This window comes from Orbicella faveolata, unplaced genomic scaffold (assembly GCF_042242905.1).
Source record: "Orbicella faveolata isolate gen_17 unplaced genomic scaffold, um_ofav_v1 contig_14, whole genome shotgun sequence".
NCBI lineage: Eukaryota > Metazoa > Cnidaria > Anthozoa > Scleractinia > Merulinidae > Orbicella > Orbicella faveolata.
The window spans coordinates 1,382,239-1,404,297 of record NW_028301541.1 but is presented as its reverse complement, the minus strand read 5'-3'; the positions used below and the strand labels follow the sequence as shown (position 1 = coordinate 1,404,297).

General features: G+C 39.1%; 2 long non-coding RNA genes across 2 annotated transcripts; one reads left to right on the top strand and one right to left on the bottom strand.

The window, feature by feature from the left end:
• Positions 1 to 2,207: 2,207 nt before the first annotated feature.
• On the top strand, positions 2,208 to 15,489 carry LOC149113598 (uncharacterized). The gene is made up of 3 exons (XR_016206616.1): positions 2,208 to 2,476; positions 7,264 to 7,331; positions 15,388 to 15,489. It is a non-coding gene; the product is annotated as an uncharacterized LOC149113598 (long non-coding RNA).
• On the bottom strand, positions 5,574 to 7,958 carry LOC149113599 (uncharacterized). The gene is made up of 4 exons (XR_016206617.1): positions 7,889 to 7,958; positions 7,211 to 7,388; positions 6,295 to 6,382; positions 5,574 to 5,955 (listed from the first exon to the last, which is right to left on the bottom strand). It is a non-coding gene; the product is annotated as an uncharacterized LOC149113599 (long non-coding RNA).
• Positions 15,490 to 22,059: the final 6,570 nt, after the last annotated feature.

The window sequence follows — 22,059 nt, the reverse complement described above, 5'->3', positions numbered from 1 at the left end:
TCGAGACCACCTTCCGCGACTCGTGATTTTAACCAACTTCGGCTATATTTCCGGGACCTTAGGGGATGTTTTCCAGTCCCGGGAACTCTAAACTAACTTCTGATGGCCTTAGCTTGCGGTGAAATGCACAGAGCAAAAATTTTTGAACGCTTCCTTTCGAGCTTCTGGGCCAAAACATACCCCCACTTCACTTTAAGACTAATAGGGGTAGGCGAGGCCGCCTTACGCGCCTCGTGATTTTGACCAACTTGGGCTCGATTTCTTGGAACTTGAGAAATATTTTCCAGTCCCGGGGACTCTATACTAACTCCTGATGGCCTTGGTTTGCAGTGAAATGGACAGAGCAAAAATTTTTGAACGCTCACTTTCGAGCTTCTGGGACGAAATATAGCCCCACTTCACTTCAAGACTGATAGAGTAGCCGAGACCGCCTCACGCGCCTCATGATTTTGACCAACTTCGGCTCGATTACCCAAAACTTGGAGGATATTTTCCAGTCCCAGGGACTCTAAATTAACTCCTGATGGCCTTGGTTTGTAGTGAAATGGACAGAGCAAAAATATTTGAACGCTCACTTTCGAGCTTCCGGGCCCAAATATGGACCCACTTTACTTTAAGACTAATTGAGCAGCCGAGACCGCCTTACGCGCCTCGTAATTTTAACCAACTTCGGCTCGATTTCTTAAAACTTGGGGGATATTTTTTAGTCCCGTGGACTCTAAACTAACTCCTAATGGTCTTTGTTTGCAGTGAAATGGACCAACACCAACCGTTAAAACCTACAAGCCCTGAAAATGAGTTTCCATTTTCCATTAAGTGTCCCCTTCAATTTTACGAAAAAAGAATCCCTGAGAATCAGATTTTCATTATTTTAGACGGGAGTCCTTCCCCCAAGTATTCACCTCAAAAAACTGGACAATAATCTGCCTTTCGTTGTAAACCGTTTAATCATTTTTGATGCTACAACGAGGAGGAATATTGAACGCACGAAGCTCACGCCCTAACCGCTAGGCCACGCTGTGGAGGCAGAGTGGCCTAGTGGTTAGGGCGTTGGATTTGTAATCTGGAGGTCCCGGGTTCAAATCCTCCTCCTTGTCACTCGATGGATTTGCTTTTGGTGACCCCAGATTCAACTCCTCCACGCTTTTTAAAAAGCCAACTGGTCAGTCTCCCGCCAGTTGGGATTTTTAAGAAGTTTCTGTGCAATTTACAATATTTGTTTGCTCATTTCAGTGTCCTCAATGAGCACAGTAGTGCTAAAGAATTTGACACTTAAATAAAGCGATTTATTTATTATTTTTTATTATTATTTACACGTGAGGATAAATACACCTACAACGACTCACTTTTAACTGTAAGTTATGCACTCGGGACTAAATATCTCTACATTTCTTTATAATACTCAGTTATAGAACACTCGAGGGTAAATATGTTTTTTCAGAACACGTTAATACTCGCGAGGGTAACTATGTTTGCGCCATAGCACGCTTGAAACAGTTCCCAGTCTCCGACGGCCGAGCGACTTTGATTAACTTTCTGGCGTCCCCATTTCGATCGTCATATTTCAAATTTTCAACCATCCAGCTAACACGATGAAAACTGAACGTGTGCGTAATTGGATTACAGAAAGAGAAACTGAAGGCCTTGCATCCTAAGTTCAGCCATTAACGTTGTGAGTAAATGCTATTTTTGTGTGAAATTTGAGTCGTTTCCGAAGAGTGTTTTGTCGTCAAACTGACTGGCCAAAGTTTCCTACCATGTCTCTTATCATAACACCGTAGGATAAATAATCAAAATTCGCTCAAATCTCGTTTAAACACACCAGGATGAGAAGAAATGGTACCATTAGATGTTCAAGAGTCTTTATTCGGTGAATTACACATACATCAGACCGATTTCAATGTCATCTCCTAATGTTCATAATAAACTCTTATATTTCGGCCATAAATCTTTTAAGAGTTAAAATATTTATTACACTTGGGGCAAGCTCTTCGTATGATAAGAAAGGACAGAAGAGGGGAAGAAGACCCTGCCCGCATCGTAGCGAATTCTGAATCAGTGCGTCCAAATTTTGGACGCAAAATACTGACTGGCTGAGGTTCTAGAACGTTGACATGGCGACACTTTCCACCTTTCCACCGGTGATCGGTCTCCACCCGTGGGGGACACGGGCGCACCGAAACACCCACGGCCGGAGATTGAGCCTATGTTCACAGCCACTTGTGCCGAAATTTCAGAATATTTTATTTTGGACTTAAAATAATGTTTGGCTGAGATTGATGCATTGGCATGGTGACGTTATCCAACTTACAGGACCTTATGCTGTGTGGCTGAGCGACCCACCGCGCAAAACATTTTGTCCTCCCTCGCCCCAACTTTCACGCGGTCAAATTAAACGCACTTTTGCCTTCCTTTGCTTGATAGTTTTGTGAACACTTTCAAACACTGGTATGACTATTGCAGCTTATGATCGGAGGTAAGCATAACGAGTTTGATTTCAACGAAGGCAGTATAAGCTCGTAAAGTGATCTTAAGTTGTAGTTAGTCTTTTTCACCACGGTTTTTGCTAGTGTAAAGTATTTTCTGCGATTGTAATGCTCGCCTTCTGATCGATTTCGGCTTGTCTCGTGTGATTTCAATGGCTCAGGTATAACTTTGATTATTTCTTTCACGATCCGCACCATTCCACTCCTGGAGAAAATTAAATACCGGATGAAAGTCATCCAGCCGAGGGGGCAGGGGAACTGCCATATGAATAGGTCGTGCCCGTCGTTCAGCGGAAGGGGTATAAACCCGGGGCCGGGGGGGTGTTCCCCAAAGGGTATCGTTTTTCAGCCGTATTGATCATAAACAGGGTATCGATTTTGGCCATTTGTCGTCATAAATAGGGTATGGTTTTTGCACTCTACTCTTGAATTAAGTATGTTTTTTTCAGAAGCTACCTTTTCATCATTATCGATAAGACCATCCACAAAAGCCTTCATAAATTATGTTTGAGGCAACTGTGTCAACCACAACAGTTATAACTACGGTATCAAATTTTGGTCAGGCCCATAATTAGGGTAGGGTAAAATCACAGATTTTAGCCATAAAAAGGGTAAGGGTTTTGGGAAGCGGGCTGCACACCCCCAACCAATTCTTCCAGAAGTACCCCCCCCCCCCCCCAGGGTGGCTCCTTTCCTGAGCAGGGGCTGGAAATAAAGCTTATTCCATTTGAAGTGGTACTACGGTTATCAGTTGAGTAAGGCACAACAAAAGTTTGGTGACCAGGTTTCAACGTTCAACTTGTGGTGTTGTCACAGGCAACTGGCTCCATTTCTAATAACAACCTGTCAACCTTTGACATCATTGGCAGCAAAGCACACGAAATTGCAAGCGACAATATTTTTTTACCATTGGAAACAAGGAAAGTTGCCTGTGGCAACACTGTAATTTCAAGTCTAAAACTTCATCACCAAAGCTTCGTTGTACCTTACTTAACTGATAAGCGTACTATCTGTTAGGGGTCAAAATGAAACTCAAGCCATTCCCAGGTTGGTCTCCTTTAAGGGTTCAGTCCAAATTTTCTCACAAGCATCCTCAACCTGTCCCCTCCGGGTCATACAGATAATTGGACAGGTGGCAGTTAGTGTTAGCTAGCTCCCTACAGGTGATATGGGCAAAGTGGAACTGTCTTTCCCCCTGGAAAAACTTTTGAGCAGAACTAAAACAACAGTTACATGTATTGCCAAATAATTATTATTTTTATTATTAATAATTTAAAGGTAATAAATTCATTCTTGTTGCTTTTAAAAAAGTAGTAACTGAGGATGATTTGTTGAACATATTCTTGTGAGGCAAATTGAAAATTATGGAATAATTTATTGGAATACACAGCAACACTATAGTGGTGAAATGCTGGACGCAAAAAAAAAAGAGAAAACTCCTGAACTGGAGAAAACTGGAAACATATTCTCCCAACCACTGCATTTCACCTAAACTTCTGGAGTTTACAGGTCAAAACAGTTCTAACTGTACCTTAGTCAAACGCAGTCTAATTTATTATAAATTTTAAACATATACACAAATATATATTAATAGTGGTGAAATTCCGGATGCACAAACCAGTAAAAACTCAATCAGAGAAATACTGGAAGCATATTCTCCAAACCACTTTACCTCACCTAAACCTCTGGGTTGAGGCTATGAAAACTCTTGCATGTATACAATTAATCGTTGATGAATAAAACTAAACCTAAGCAATAACAAAACAATCCCAAGTACTGTACAGAATGGGTCAGCATCAAGTGAAGAGTAATTATCTTTCAAGGATACATGTTGTAAATAACAATGTAAAAGGACATTAATATCATGACTAGCACATCAAAGGTTCATGTAACTTAGCTGGCTGCAAACACCTGAGTGAGATTGTGAAAACTCAAAAACCCAGTTACCCTAACCTTTACCCAAATCCCTGGTTCTTTTCCCTGACCCAAACCCTAATCTCTGACCCAAACCCTAATCTCTCACCCATACCCTAGTCCAGAGCCAAATCCCTAACTCTAACCCATTAGACCCAATCCCCAACTCAAACCCTTTCCCTTCACCAAGTCCCAAGCCCAAATTCCTGGCCCAAATCTTAACCCTAATCCCAATAACCAAAACTCCTTGCCCTTGGAACCCTAAACCCCCAATAGTCCCAATCCATCCCAGGTCCCCAAATTTTGAGTTCTCACAGACTAACTTTCATATTTGTCCAGCAGGCTAGTCATAAAAATTCATGGCCAATTTAATTTCTTTACTGTAAATATTTGACTTCTTATAAATGACAAAAGTAACTTGAATCAATACTGCAAAAAGCCTAGGGCCTAACAGCTGACCAGAACTTGTACTTTACTTTGGATAGTTAAAAAGAAATTTTCTCTTCAGCAAAACAAAGTTTAATTTTATTCTTACTAGCATTTTAAAACTCATGAAAACTGCCAAGTATCAGGTAGACTTGAATTTTAAAGCAGATTTAAATCATGCAAAAAGGTTTTTGATTCTTTTTTTTTTTTCAATGCCTACTGGAACATGTAGAACTCTCCATGAGTTACTAAGAGCATTAGTTGTTGTTCAGGGTTATGTTATTATCAGCTTAGCTTATGTTAATCAAGAAGAGTTCATACTGTCCAGATGTTTCCTTTCGAACTTCTAATGATAATTAATAATTAATATCAATTGATTAATCTTGTGGTTTAAAATTCAAGTCTACCTTCGATTTAATGATCTTGATATTCACTACACAGACTCCGACAGAAATCAAGTTATTGACGTAATGAGTTCATCTTGTCCAGTTTTGCCAACAAGCTTAATTGTCATGTCTGTATCAGTTTCTTTTCAGAAGACAAATCTAATCACATACAGAAGTGGGTCTTTAACATCAAATGAAATTTCTAATTTATAAGAACTCTCCTGAGCTATCCTTATATATCAAAAAGAATAACTTTCAAGAGTCTATTCAAAAATTATAGCTTGCAGGAAGCTAAAATTTTTGAATAGAAAAAATTCATCAAGCTATTATTTTGAAGTAATTGCATTCAAGCTATCATTTCGTTAATGATAGCATTAGGCTATTATTTCTTAATAATGCTTGACTGTTACTGTTAAATATTAGCATTTTAAGCTATCTATTTGACTTTAAATAAATAGCTTTGTTGCTATTATTTGTAGAAAACAAGAATATTAATTTTTTAGAATTTTCATTTGATGCACAACATAAATCTTTATGTGACTAATTGCTGTCTACTGAAAAGAAATAGCATGACAAACATAATTAATAATGAAAATAAATTAAAAATTATAAGTCCTCCAGAACGCTTTGCATTGTCTTGATCATCTGCCACCATCTTCAGTGAGTCATCATCAAGTTGCTTGTCCTTTGTGTGATGCAGTGATTTGCCTTTCTCCTGTCCAGCAATCATCTGTGATCGTTGACTGAAAATAACAAAACGAAAATCACCATATTTGCACACGTGACTTTTGTTAGTGAGTAAATTGTTCTCAGACTAATTTCTTGCAGATGGACATAAAATCATGTAACTAGGACTGCCTGTAAAACACACAATGTTTCTGCACAGGAATAAATTTCGGATTCTTTACATTTACCGAGAAATGTTAGAAACTGTTGATTATGGAGATGTTAGCATTCAATTATGTGTACATATGCATATACATAAAATTTAGAAGGTCTAAGTAAACAATGTTTACGAGTCAAAGAGTATATAATTGTTAGCAACATAAGGGAAAGTATCAAAACAACAAACAGGTACTTACTCTTCATATGTCATCCTGCACTGTGTCACCAACACCATGATTTGCATAATAGGTTCAGTTCCTGCAAATTTTGTTGTTTGACCATGGCCTAAGAAGAGAGAGAGTGTCATTACACGTGGACGCCCTTGCAGTCCTCTCTAGTTTATTGTGGCGTCTGTGATTGAGTGTCGATCGATACCCTCAATTGATACTCTCGATGGACACTCAATCGACACCTTGGTTGACACTCGATCGACATCTTGGTTGACAGTCGGTTAGGAGTAGACTAATTTTCAATCGATGCATATATGTTGGTCAACACTCAGCCGACTATCATCTGGCTCTTGATTCAGTGTTGATTCAGTGTCGACTAAGTATCGATCGAGATGTAAATCAAAGGTATATATAGATCCAGAGTTTCGTTCAACACTTAACCACAGGCTCCTTTGGTGCACATGATCCATTTATGCTTGTGCTTGTGTTTCAATTAATGATAGCTGAAAATTAGTTTTGAAGGGATCCTGCATGTATAATAATCATAAGGACCTATTTTTGTGAAGAAAAAATATTTTAACTAAAGGGCTTCAACTACATGTAAAAGACCACAACCTTTAGAAATGGAAAGAGCATTCAATGCAATTAGCAACATCATTGACATTCATGTAGCTTGACTGACCAGTGACATTTAAGGAAAACTATAGTGCTTTGAATGTTTAACAAAATTTTGAGGATTTTATATAAAAGTTGACAGTACATGTAACTGGAGATCAAAGTCTTGCTCTCCAACAATTTTCTTTTAATAATAAAATAATAATAGCCTGTCTTATAAACATTTCTTGTCTCTTTGTGAACTCTGACATTGTCATAGTGTAGGTCAGGAAAGGTTGGGTAATTAGTGGTTAATGATAACCATTTTTAATATACTGTATTTTTTTACCTTTCAAGACCAGGGTAGCTTGCTCATGTTAATCTTTCTTCAATTCCTTTCAGGTTGATCCGACTGGGCTGCTGTTCTATTGCCTCTTGTGACTATGGCATCATGATGAGCTGCATAACAGGTACACATCTGGAAATGCTTGTATAAGCAGTCATCTCAGACAAATTTTTACATGGAGCTAAAATGTGCAAGAAAACAAATGTTACTGACAAGGTATCAGAAATGTAATTTTCATTAGGTCTGAATACCTCATGTCTGATTATCAATAAACACTGCTATTCGTTTGTTAAATCTGAAATATATAAAATGCTAGTTCCACAGATGACATTGTACAGTCTCTTCTTGACTTTTAGACTAAATCAAAATATTTCAATGAAAGCTTTCAAAGCAGTTGGAGCAGAGTGGTTTTTGGCACTAACTTTTATGATTACTTAACGCTCCTCCTATTTTATGTTGAGGCCAACATTTTTATTAATTTGGCCCAGTAGTAGGTGAATAATTGGGCAGGAACATAATTTACTTCTATATAGCTAAGAGCAGTGATATATATCACACATGCATTAGAATGGGTTTAGTATGCCTTGTGGTTAGTGGTACTGTCTTAAACTTGTGTAATATTAGGTGATTACTAGCTAGCTGTTATGACTGGGATGTAGAATTCTTGTATATACACTGTACCTGGCTTGGCTGGCTTTCAAACTTGACTGCACGGTATAGGCTTGCATCTAGATCCACTGTTCTGGCTGGCCTGTTAGTGGATGGTCCAATGTGACTGCAGTGTATAGGTTAACATTGAGGTCCATGGTCCTAGTTGGTCCTGACTGCTTTGTTTCTAAGTCAGATCCATTGTCCTGGCTGGCCTGTTACACGGTCCTAGTTGGTCCTGACTACTCTATGAAGACAGATACACTGTCCTGGTTGGTCCTGATGGTCTGACTTGACTGCTCTTTATGGGCTGACAGATCCACTGTCCTGGTTGGTCATGATGGTCCGACTTGACTGCTATCTTTGGGCTGACAGATTCACTGTCCTGGTTGGTCCTGATGGTCTGGCTTGAACGCTCTGTATGGGCTGACAGTTCCACTGTGCTGGTTAGTCCTGATGGTCCGACTTGAACGCTCTGTATGGGCTGACAGATCCACTGTCCTGGTTGGTCCTGATGGTCTGACTTGACTGCTCTGCATGGGCTGACAGATCCACTGTCCTGGTTGGTCCTGATGGTCTGACTTGACTGCTCTGCATGGGCTGACAGATCCACTGTCCTGGTTGGTCCTGCTGGTCTGACTTGGCTGCTCTGCATGGACTGACAGATCCACTGTCCTGGCTGGTCCTGATGGTCTGACTTGACTGCTCTCCATGGGCTGACAGATCCACTGTCCTGGTTGGTCCTGATGGTCTGACCTGACTGCTCTGGAAGGACGGACAAATCCTGCTTGTGGTTGACAGTTGCTGAGGACTGGAACTCTATAGCACACAAATTACTTTTCATGATAGTACAGTTATATGAAATAAATCATGCATGTGAACAGTGACTGAAATTCAAAGCAATGAATTTCACCCTCAGTTCACATGATTTATTTCATAGTGATTTATCATGTAGTCCTCTTTTCATAGGCTAAGATGTTTGTGTCTTACATGCTCCCAGTAGCTTTGAAGCTCTGATTGAGCAGTTCAACTGCAGTCCCTTTTCATGGGTTTGAATCCCATTGAACCCTTAACATTTTTCCTTTTTAACTACTTACCTTCTTTTGTTAACGGAATTTGCTTGACATTTCCTTTCACATGATTCTTTTGGTGTCAGAAGTAAACAGGCATCACATTTTGATGAAAATAAGTTTAAAAAGATTATTTGAACAACTCTGTTCCTTTTTTGTGATTTTAAAAATCAAGTTTTTCCAATAATTGACTTGATCCTGAAGTGACTAACACATTGTAATTTGCATGGTGAGGTGTACAAGACTGCAGTCTTTTATCATGGGTTTGAATCCCATTCAAGCCTAAATTTTCACTTTTGTTAAACACTTTGCTGGCTGACCTGTCACTACATAATAACGTAATTCAGTTCAAACTCTGGAGAAAATTCTAAACAGCAAACAATTTTCACAGTATCCATATATAAGTAAGACAACTTTTTAAATACATAACTGGCCTCAAACACTCCCAGTGGATTTGTCAGCTCAGCACTTGAAACCAACAACCTCTGAAAAGGTTATGGGTTTGAATCCCTTTGTTAGCTTGAATACATTTTAATGTTACTTGCTTTCTCAAAAAATATGACAATTTGTTTTGAACTTAAAATGTTCCAAAACGAGAGAAGAATGATTATTTATGAGATGCAGAGAACTGTTGAGAATAAATAAAAGTAGATCAGTGTGGCAGATGGGGTTTGACTGATAGGAGGCAGAAACATCCTACCAGAAAAAGAATTGTGTAGAGTATAGACAAGCAACAACAGCCCAAATCACTGAGAATAGAGAAAGGACAAAGATGATGATCGATATGAGAAAACAAACCACAACCTGACCTCAGGTCAAGAAAACCATCGTGTCCCAGTTTGCTGGCTAAAGTATGCCATGTTTATTGAAGTTTTCAGCAGCATGATTAGCTCAAGGAGGCAAGGAGATAAAGTTGGTCAGAGAAAATTGGTCTGCAATTTGAAAACTAATGAAACTTGAGGATAAATGTGCACCTTGAAAGGAACGATTTGGAGGAAGATGTTTGAGTATCCAGAAAGGGAACAAAACTGTAGACCAGTTCTTTGTGAGGTTGAGAAGAGTGAAATCTCAAAAATAACAGAAAATTTATAATCATCAATTCTTGATATGTCAGGGGCATGTGGGTGTTCTGTCTAGCAAGAAACTGAATAGTGTTAAACCTGAGATACTGCTGAGAAGAGAATAGCTCAGTATTTTCAGCAAACATTGTTTAAACCTGTATTCAAATATTGTAAGAACAGGTAAGGCCTCAAAAGGGGAGATCCAAGTTTTGATCAGTCCACACTGGAGCCAAGGGGTTGAAATTCTCTTGCATACAGATCTGTCATGACAGGTATTTACAGCAGATGGTAAATAAGAGCAGAATCACACAATGCAATCTAGTTTGGGGGTAGAGTATCTTCCATATTTTTTTCCCGTTGATTTTCCAATAGGGGAATGTGTCATCAAGTAGAGAAAGGTTTCACAAGATGATTTCACTGAAGATTACTTGATGTGTCATTCAAAGGTGACGTCCAAATTGTATCCAAATGTAGATTGTATGTGATTACACTCCAAATATATTGTTTGATTTACTTGAAATGGCAAACCAAGAATTGTCGTAAGTTATGATGAATATCTCCTTCACATGGATGCAAGCAAAGTCAGCTTGGAGGGGGTAACCAATGTAGAGAGATAAGGCTTCCCAGGCAAAATACATCATCGATGCTTCTTAAAATTTCATTGAGAGATGATTTAGATATGGAACTGAAAGCTAAATCCTGTATGTGGTTGCAGTGGTACATTGTAATTGGTGGAGTCTTCATCGCAAGAAGAGATGATCAAGTAGTGTTAATGCTGCAATCAATGATGACAAGGATAATGCAGGAGTGAACTAGGAGGAACAATGTTAACTTCCAGGTGCTCTAATTCTTTAGCCACTTGAAGAAATGCAGGTCAATAGAACTGCTGTTGGAGGTTCTGGGGGCAACAAAAGGTCCCACCCTTCGACTCATCTTTAATTTGATGAATCACCAGGAAGAAAACTACAAGATTTCACAGGCCTGGGGTATATTTAGGCAAGGATCCCAGTGACCACAGGTTCAAGCTGTGGCATATGAGCACTTTCCTATGACAGCAGGGGGTATTGTCCTAACTTAAAGGACAGGTCTTTTGTGTCGCTGACACAAATAGCTTCTGGCTTAGCCATGAAGCTAAGCTAGACAGCACTGAGAAACAAGCAAGCATGCAGACATTATGTGATGGAAACCAGTTTATGATGGTGATGTTTCAGTGGTGGACAGTCTTCTCCCATTTAATTAAGCGGGTCCTATGTCTGTCTCGCTTTATCTTCTTCCAAACTTCCTTTCTTGGTGATCTTTCCACCCAAGAAATGTGCAGGTTGTTGTGAGTTTGCTATTTAATCGATGTGAGACAAAATAAAGGTCTTCCAGGTCACTCAAGACACTCAAGCACCATTATTAATTTGCAGGTTTCTTTTTAAGATGTGCAGCTTGCTCTTTAATAACTAATGTAATTAAATTAGATTAGGACTCCACAGCAGTCTAAAATAATCTTCGAGTGCAACATGAGGTCCATATTTACAGTAGTTCCACCATCTTTCTGTAATTTTGCTGATGCACACTTGATTAATCTCTACCCAATGTCTGACATCTCTAGCAAGCTCCTTGCCATCTGGAACGAGATTACTGTTGTTGTCCAGTGGCCCCACTTTTGTAGAAACATATCATAGCTGTTTACATTGTAGTGAATATTGCAGTCAAGGGTGATGTGATGTGATATGTGATGGTCAGGGCCAGAGCCAGTCAGAGCAGTGTGGTCTGGAAAATCATGGTCCAAGTTGGCTTTAAAATACTGAACTGAATTATTGCAAGTAGTGAAAGTAACAAATAAGCCATACCTATGCACCCTGTAGTTGAGTGTAAGCACAGAAATCTCTGTGGTTCAGTGGAGGCAGCTGCATTGTGATTGTTGTTGGTAGTCTTTGAGCAAAGACTTGTAATCAAAATTAGAGTGGAGCTCATGTGGGCATGGAGAAATATTTGCACTTCGATTCGCAGAACACAAGCTGCTTGGTTGCAGTATAAAAGCCTGGTATCCACCAAATTTTTTGTAGATTTGATGATGAAGCACTAGTTGAAAGCATCAGCAAAGCAAATAGAAATTTACAGGGGAATGAAAACACAGTCAAGAACACCAAGTTCTACAATCTGTCAGAAAGATCAAAGAACCACTTAATTAAGCTTCAGCATTAAATGCACATAGTTGTTTTGTGATGATTAGAGCTAGGCCAAATGAGCTTTCTCAGTCTGTTGTAGAAATGAGAGCAACTGCAGAGTTTTTCCGGGCAGTTTTTATTCAAGCACAGATCTTTGCCCAGCTTATAATTATAACAACTCCTTTAATGTGGAAGAGTACAGAGCTAAATGCAGTGTTGACACAAAGGTTTGAGGCAAGCAGATTTAATGTTAGATTGAGTCTTAGTCTCAATTGTGTTCGCTCCTTGTTAGGCACAGGTCTTGTACCAATATAGCTCTTCTCTGTACTCTGTTGTTTACAATCAGTGTGTCTCCATGATTGTTTTGGTCTTGCTGGCTGATTTTGCCATCTCTTTTGACAAGATCAGAAAGTAATTTTGATTTTGCTGCCAATGTGCCACATCACATCCTCAAGGTGCAGAATTCTGGCCTCAGATAGCCATACAACATGCAGAAATAGTTACTGGTAATGATACCTGGGACAACCAAGCTCTACATTGTCAAAGAGAAAGACTTAGAGCTCAACAGCTGCTTATATATTAATTACTGGACTCCCTTGTGTGTTGGTTGCATTCAGATGCCAGCTGATAAAAAAAGGCTGTAAAAGGACAGAGATAGATACTCATGCTACAAGTTGTTGCATTCTGTTGCTCAAAGGTGCACCTTTACAGTGTTCCATATAGTCTCACTGGTAATATTCGCAAGCAGATCATCAGATACTGAGTACATTTATTACATTATTTGCATTTGCACAAGTATACTTAGCTACTGCAGTACAGTATTCTGGCCTGGTATCCATATATCAGATGTCACCACAATTTACTACATCATCAAAAGCATCGACAGAGCACAGACTGATAGCACAACGAAGTCACAGAAAGACTTTTGGCTCCAATTAATGTTGCAGTGGAGGTCTTATTTGTCCAGAGCTGAACATTTTTCTGTGTCAACTTGATCACTAAATTAGCAATGTAGTCCATCCAACGATACGTGAGGAGTCTGGTTAATTGTTGTGGTATATGTATTCCAGAAAGAAGAAAAATTGTAGGTTGTAAAGAATCACACTCCTCTAGTGTACTGTCTGGGTGGAAGAGTCCTGAAAAGGACTGTTTTACTGAGCCTGTTAAAAGACTTAAGTTTAAAGTCTTTGTCAGAGGATTGGAAATTGATGTCAGCTCATTTGAATGTACAACCAATTCAAATCATGGCTAGAGGCCATCACTATCTGTAGTCTAATGGACTGTGAACAGGGACATACAGGCAGAAAAATCAAACCTTGAAAAAAAGTGTGATTCCTGAGAAATAAAAGGCATGATTACATATTGGACTAATGTAGCAGTCCCTGCTCAGTGACACTGATGATCCCTTGCACAGCTTCCAAAACATAAACTAATTGTTCATCAGCGAGTAGAATTGTGTTAACATCGATCACCCCATGACTCAACATGACAGAACATTGCATCAAGAGCAATGTCATCTCTGCATTAAAAGTCTTTGGGTTTAAGGGCACAGTTTAAATAGGACCCTGCAGTATGCAGTGGTCGTCAAAGAACACAATGCTTCCCTCACTAGAATGTTATTTCCTCTGCATGTTGACAAACACGTCAAGATGACAGACAAACTCTGTCAACTGAAGAGGCAGTGTACCATTATTGACAAATAAAGCAGCTGGAAAATGAAGAATCATTTGATAGGGGTTATGAATTTACTATAGGAGAGTAAATTCTATAACTGCATCCAAATCACCTTGAGAGACTTCTCTATTCCAGCAGTGTAAAAGAGTGACTGCATAGTATTCAAAAAAGCCCCTCATCATCAAACACGATAAGCAATTCTGTTTAGTCCATCTGTCATTTCACTATCAGTCCTCACTTGTTGCTTTTGAGATGTGACCTGTTGCTTCCTGTCGGGTTCCTTTGAAATGCACATAACTGTTTAGTGTTGGTGTGTCATCCTTCTTTGCTACCAGGTTCTTACCAAGTTTGCGGCAGAACCAGTTAAGCATGGATAAGTTTCTCCACTGAGGCCATTAGTACTATTGCATCTGGAAGTCATCTGTGTTGTTGGCTGGTCAACCTCAAGGTGTTTGTTCCTCAGATTATCCTGCTCCTAACAAAAGTTAAAACTACACACTGTTGAGGCATAATGTGGAATAAAGTTTTTTAAAACAATTTTGAAGTGACAGACAATTATCCTGGTGCAATGTCTTTTGCACACTGCAGAAAAATGTTGCCCGTTATTTTTTTTAAAACAATTTTGAAGTGACAGACAATTACCCCAGTGCAATGTTTTTTGCACACTGCTGAAAAATGTTGCCCATTATTTTTCGCATCAACAGACAATTGGGCATATAGCATCCTTCCGAAAGGAATAATCAGTGTAATCCATTATTTTTTTCAGTCATACTGCAAAAAATTGTCTATAATTTGAGCTCCATAACAGACAATTGGCTTAAAAGCATCCAAAGGTATTATAATTGGCCTTTTGTATTTTCTTTGACACTGGAAAAGACATACAGAGTCGTATAGCGTATAGCGCTATACAAGTCTATTATTATTATTATGCACATCACTCGGCATCATACAGGGTAGCCTCTACACATCACTGTGTCATCAATGAGGACCCTGTTGTTTTAAAATAAGGATAAATGCACTGTTGTTTTACGCTGATAAGCAACATATGATCAATTTGAGCTCCTCAACAGGCAACTGTCTTGTCAATAGCTAGTGGTGGCGTCAGTTGTACCTGATAAAAATAACAGTCAATAATTTATTAGTAGTGATAACTGATAAATGAATAAACTCAAATTTTGACCTCCTATGCCCACAATCGATGGTGAAAGATGGTGTAAAATTTGATCTCATTTCAGACAATTTACCTTGAATATATCACGTCAACAATATTTTGTAAATGCCATAAATAAGGGCATATAATTTGGATCCTTCACAGACAATTGATCTTGAGTGTTCTGCATCATCTTATGTGCTGTTGAAAAAAATGGCACCTTCAGGTAATTTTTTTTCCAATAATTCATCCACAGACAATTCATAAAGCCTCATTTCCCAGATGGGGAAAGGACCTGATCATGATGATGACATTCTGATGATGATGAAAGAACTTAATGGCTTAAAATGATCCATGTTAAAAAAAAAAAAGTCAGCAGCTAAATGGCAGAATTTATTTGTGTCCTTACCTGTTTTTTTAGGTTGCATTGGAAGAGGCTCTTTCCTTGTGACTGGTGTCACTGGCTGTGTGGAGGCTTCCTGGAAACTTAAATGAGAGCAAAAATGTTATCATGTTCATGTTTCTATTTACAAGTACGCATGTATGACTTACCACCCAAACACACGATCCAAAATTCTCCTGGACACTGACAGATGTTAGCGTCATGTAGACAACTGTTCTCTCAAACTTCCACAAGTTTCTTCCTCATGGCTCCTGTGATGGCATTGTCCTCAGGACCACGTTGCACAGCTACACCCGTATACTAAACTGGAGATAATGCTCCCGAAAATGAGCCAGCCCTCCAAAGTGGGCCAGAAATGCCTTGATTACTCACCTTATTTTTAAATTTATTTAACTATGCATTGGCTGCAAGTGCGCCCCCGAAAATGGGCGAACCCCCGAAAATGGGCTCAGTAAACTTTCCAAGTAACTTACCATTTGCCAAAGGAGCTGAAATTGCAAATGGTCAGTACTTAATTTATCTTGTTTTGCATTGTTCAACAATGCTTCACACCATGCATTATTGCTGTAAATCAATGTTAGCTATTAGGCTAAAAAAAGACACAGAGACACAGATTTGTTGGATTTATTGTTTGAAATATGTTACATGTTTGCTACATTATCCCACATTAAAATGGCCGTGCCCCCGAAAATGGGCTCAGTGCGGAGAAAATACTTACAATAGTCGAAGGTCCTGAAATTGAAAATGTTTAGTACTTAATTTATCTTGTTTTGCACTGTTCAACAACAATGCTTCACACTATCCATAATTGCCTTGAATTAATCTTAGCTAATAGGTTTAAAACAATGACACAGACACACAGTTTTGTTGGATTTATTATTTAAAGTATGTTACATGTTTCCTACATTATCCGCAGGACCTAATTAAGGGGATGCGCATTCCTATGTGAAAAATTTGACATCCTAAGAAACCTCAAGTGTTCTGTGTCAGTAAATGTCGACACCCCGAAATGAACACTTAGGGTGCCCCAGATGGTACATGGGGGTTATTAGCGGCTTGCTAACGAGTTATAGTCGATACCAAGCCTTTGTTTGTAAATTAGCGCCAATTGGTGTTCTGAGTCGAAAGCCGAACCGAAAACCGAATCCGAAAGCGAAATTTGTCATCCTTAAATTACACCACGTACCTGATGCCAGGGTGTAGAACTTGCCCTACCTTACATGGATTGCTGTTAAACACCAGTGCTCCTCCTCCTCTCCATGCTCATCACAAGATTGGCGATAATTTAAGTTATGAAAATTTGGCGGGCAGCTGAAACTGCCGTGTCAAGACAATTGGCCTAAAGTGTGAAGTGAAAACAACTGTATGGGCCATTGTGGAAACTTGAAAACTGACCTTTTTATTTGTGTGATGTTGATGTAATAATTTAGCAGACAGTTGACAAACTGCCACAACAAGACAATTGGCTTAAACCCTAAAATGTACACAATGGCCCAAAATTTTGACTGACAGTTGTGAAGCTGTCAAAATATGACATCAGACAATTGGCCTAAATGTATGCAAACGAACTAAACTGAAGTGTGTGTTTTGTCCCCTATATTCCCTCCTAAACTACTTTGTATTCCTGGTCTTAACTATTAGCTACAACCAGAGTCAAGCCACTAAACTGCATAGGAGTAGGAAACCAGCCTTCCTCCTTTCAGCTGAATGACCTGAAATCTCCAGTTATCTACTTTTGAGTCATGTCTGGTTGAACCTTTAGGCCGAAATGGTTTTACTGATGAAAAGTTTTTTGAAAAATTTTGGTCGAAATAGTTTCACTTGATCACAGTCCCTGTCATCAAGTAAAGCATGGAAAGAAAGTTTTTATTGCGCAGCTAAGCGGGAGACGCAGTCATGAAAATGTCGAGCCGAAGTGGATGCCGAAAATATCCACATTGTAGAGCCAGTGTCCAGTTGAACAAAGTTGAATCTTGTCCGAATAAATCCTCGAAGCAGACCCAGCATCAAATTGAAGAAAAGTCGAATCTTGACCGAAATAACCTGAAAAGGAACCCAATGGACAAACCTTAAGGGAGGAACCACCCAAAACCTTGGGACCCAACTAACTAATCTAACTACATTAAGTTAAGCTGAATCAGAGGTTTGTTGACCTCTGGCTGAAATTTAGTGTTAAGGTTCATCCAGAGCTTTACAGTATTTTAAAACCTCCCCTACCAACCCACAATCAATGTTACCAACCAACTGCATATGTTTAGATATGCAAAAAAGTCTTCCTTCAGAATCTTCGAACTGACTCGTTCCCACTCTCCTCGTCTGAGTAAATCGTAAGTAGCAGTAGACAATGGGAAGGAGGAAAGAGAAGAGGTTACTTCATCTTCCCCACCCTTCCATTATCCTGGCATCTTATAATGTCCCCATCAGAGTCGATCGGGTCAGAGTCAGGTCTTGTCTTGCACAGGTGGACTGTATGGTGCTGAAGTGATGGACCAAGCCTGTTCCTCCTCCAAGGTCAAGAAACACTAAAACAAGGAAAGATAACAAGAACTAATTACACAAGGTATGCTGGTAACAAGTTTGCTCCAGAAATTGCAACACATCATACATACAATTAAAAACAGCTGACTGGATTAATCCTTTAAGTTCCAAGTGGAACAAAGGATGTGACTCCTGGCAAAGTTTATAAGTGTGCATTTTTTTTTTTGTTCTACATGGGAAAGGATATCACCAAGACTAATGTCACAATTTTTATAAATTTCGCTCTTTGGAATATTACAGTCTATTGTTTATTATTATGATTATTGTTATTATTATTATTATTATTATTATTATTATTATTATTATTGTTATTATTATTATTACAGTAAAGTGATTTTGGGATCAGATTTGGTTACTGTGGATTAAAAAGACCAGTCAAACCCGTAAATTGAATTACTCGCAAATGTTTCAGCGGACGTTTCAATGGGTTTACTATTCTAGTCACGAAATGTTAGGAAAACGTAGGTCTCGAATATAATGTAAGCTTCTTTGTACCTATAATTAAAAACACATTTCTCGATACAACAACTATTAAGTCAGTTTATTTTTCATTGAACGATGATCCAGTTATTTCCTTCAAGATTATTTACCAAATCATGTTTGTCTCATGCAGTTCGCAACAAAATATTCAGAACGCGAGTGTGCGAAGTTACATGAACTGTAAAACGGCCGAAGTAATTAAAAGTAATTAACTCTACGTACAGAAATTAAAATTTTTGAAAGAAGCACTTTGCTTAACTCAAGTTTAAGGATTTTAAAGGAAATGGTAATTATCTGTACAGCAAACTGTTGTTGGAGTCGGTGTTAGAAACTCGAGTGTCACACAACTGATTTAAACATTTTCAGGCCGTCATTTACAACTTAAATTCAAGATCCCATAAAACCTAGGCAATGTTTTAGAAAAACGGAACACTCATTTGCATCTCACTTAATTTGAATGATTCTTTTTGATATGTTAACAAGTTGTCCGGTATTGTAAAATCGCTCCAAACCCAAATACGCTCATAGTCCAAAACAGAATATTGTTTACGTAGGTGCTAACAAGAAATTTGACTATAAATCGTAAGTCGCATCTTCGGATAATTATGGCGACTTTCTAAGGAATTTCACTTTTCCCTAACTTTTAATTTCGGAATTTAGAAGAAGCAACAATAATTTAAAGAGAAGAAAAGTAATTTACCTTTATAGAGCGACTTGGAAAATAAAATTTCATTCCGCGAAAAACGCATAACCGCTTGAGAAACATTTTGGTTCAGTTTGGCGGCAAAAGTCGCGCTTCGCGCGGGAACTCTCTAGCGTTCCTCATTTCTAGAATTATAAGGGAACTTGAAAGAAAATTTTGCGTATAAAAATAATTCCAGCTACTTTTTTTAAATTTAGCTCAAGTGTAACAAGTGAATTTCGCCTACCTGTCGATTTGTGAACTGTCAACATGGTTTTTAATCCGGCATGGCGAGGGCGAGTGTACAGCAAATTTGTGTACGGAGGTGTACGACCAATGTTCTCATTTTCTCTGGCAAACTCTGCCTACAAATACAAAATTACAATTAATTACTAAAGAGGAACTAGTTCGTACGTATAATTTTTTGAGCAAAACGTACGTGAACGGAAAACGAGATTTTCTTCGCCGCGAATGAAGCAACATTAACTCGCAAACATGTGTTGATTTTTGAAACATTTTGTGGCCTGAAACAATAATACACTCACATGTTTGTCGCAGTTAGCTTCTCGTAACTGCAAGAATGTTGATGAAGCCGGTTACACCGTCAATTAAGTCGGCAAAGAATAGAAATTCCGAGCTTCTTCAGTGAAAAAATTCACGTCCTTCGAGGTGCATGTTTGGCGGGGAAAGAAATTTTGAAAGCAGCGCTTTTTTCAGCCGTACATCACGTGATAAACTACTCTTCGCTGATTGGCTTGTTTCGTTGCACGGGCTTTCGTCGATACGTCATTGACTGTCAGTGACTTTCAATTTGATGAAAAAAGCCATTACGCAGTTTGAAAACTGTAAGTTTAAGATGTTTTAGAAGATATAACTGCGAATTCTGTGAATATTTCCCGTTTCTTCTCGCCATTCAAGGTTTTAAAGTAGACTTTCATGGACGAAGAGGACCCGCGAAATTGACTAATCCTGAACACCTAGGTTAAACCTTATTTCTTATTGGCTTCCTGACCCACGTGGGTTAGGTCTGGTTTCTGATTGGCTTTTTTAATTGCACTGGCCTTTAAATGGTTTTGCTATGGGTTTCTTGGGGTTTCTTATGGGAAAACACTCGAAAATACCGCACAGATAAAGGTTAAATGAACCAACAAGTCAGTGATAAACCTTGGCGCATTTCTATACAGGTTAGCCATTTGTCCTCTGCAAGAGCCACAACGTGAAATGTTCAAAATTCTGCATTTATGTGAGCTATATCGCTAGATTTTGTCATGTCTCGCAGGGGAAAAGTACCTGATAGGTGAAAAAAAAAAAAAAAGAAACTCTTCCTCCCACACCTCCCAAACACGCAGAAATAACGTCCCCTTATTTACGGGCTTATTTTATATGTCGTTAGAACATGCTTTAGAGACTTCTGTAGAACTTCCTTGTGTTTAATCACAGTATAATGTAACGTGTTTACGGAGTTAGACAAATCTTCCGTTTAGCGTGAGCTTTTAGGACTTGAAAAAGACCCACCTGGTAGAGGGTTCGGCTCATGGGAAATAAAACCTGAGGTGTTTCTGGACAAGGTGTCCGCTCACGGGGGGTGTACGTAAGGGGTGGCCTGCGTGTAACCTTAACCACGCTACTCGTAGACTGCGTAAAGGGATACCAAAAATTTTTCAACACAAAATTCCTTACGATCATAAGCCCCCCTCTTCACTCTGTAACACAATAAACCTCCATCGAGTTCACAGTGCATTTTTTTTCAGACAATTTTTTTTTCTCTCGATTTTGTAGTCGTTATCTCATCGCCTAGGCTCGATTACCAGTCGGCGTTGTTCGGGAAATGGAACTCGCGCTAACTTAGAAAGAAAAGAAGAAATGGCTGTGGACAAACAAGTCTTCCTGCTCTCATAAAGTTCTCCTGTAGCCTGCTGCAGGTGGTTTAGCGGGGCAGAGCTCCGATACTCAAAGCACGATACACGAACACGGAGCGCGCGCTAGTGCTTTGCCCCTGAAACCATCTGCTGTATGATGCGGCCGGCTAAACGTCCGTCACATTATGCGGGCGCGTCTCGGCCGCTCGTGTTCTCGCGCACACCTTATGTCATCACATGCGTTTTATTTCTGTCCCTTCTCGCTTGACGACCTGATAAAAAGGCAGAACGGGTTGTAAGGTCCACAATGTCCAATTCGCTGGCATACACTTTTAAAGTACTTGGACGGAAAAGTCATACTCTTCCCAAGTGTTTTGTTTATATTCCACGCGAGACTAAAAAGGACCGGGGATTTAAGGGGGTGGAGCCCTGGGGACCAGGGTAAGAGCAAATATTTATTTTTGTGGTAATATTACCTTAACGGCGCGGTGGCTTTGTGACCCCTCAGTCTCTATATTTAACAGGACTGAGGGTTTTCTAAGCTTACAAACACCATTTGAGCGGTAGATTACACAATCTTGAAGTGGTCCGAGACTGAATACTATGTTAAAAGCCATGTTCTAATTTAATACTCCAAGTTTCCCAGCGCTTTTTCTCCAACCTCTCGGCAATTTCTAACCAATTCTTGTCTTAAAACTATGTCCACTTTTTCGAGTCTAATAACGTTTTGTGTTGTACCTTGGTCTTTTTTGCGGGCTGAATATCAAGATGGACTACTGTTGGCAAGGTCCTACAGTAAAAGATATTAGATCCCAAAGGTTGAATTTAGTTTCAAGATAGTGGAATATAAGTAATACCTATCCAAAGTTTGACATCATACTCCTTTTGACCCATCAAAGAGACGTCATTCTATTAGCTAGAGATGAAGTTTTTTGGCGACTGTGGTCTCTTTTGATATCAGCCAAAAACTACCAAGGCACTACATAACAAGTTATTCGACCCAAAAATTAGACGTCGTGGCAAGTTGGCAGTACGTTTACGAGCCATGACTCACATGTTAGGGATTATATTTCCATCAAATGTTTAAGAGACAGGGTTCTAATACCTAGAGATGAAATATGCGTTCGAAAA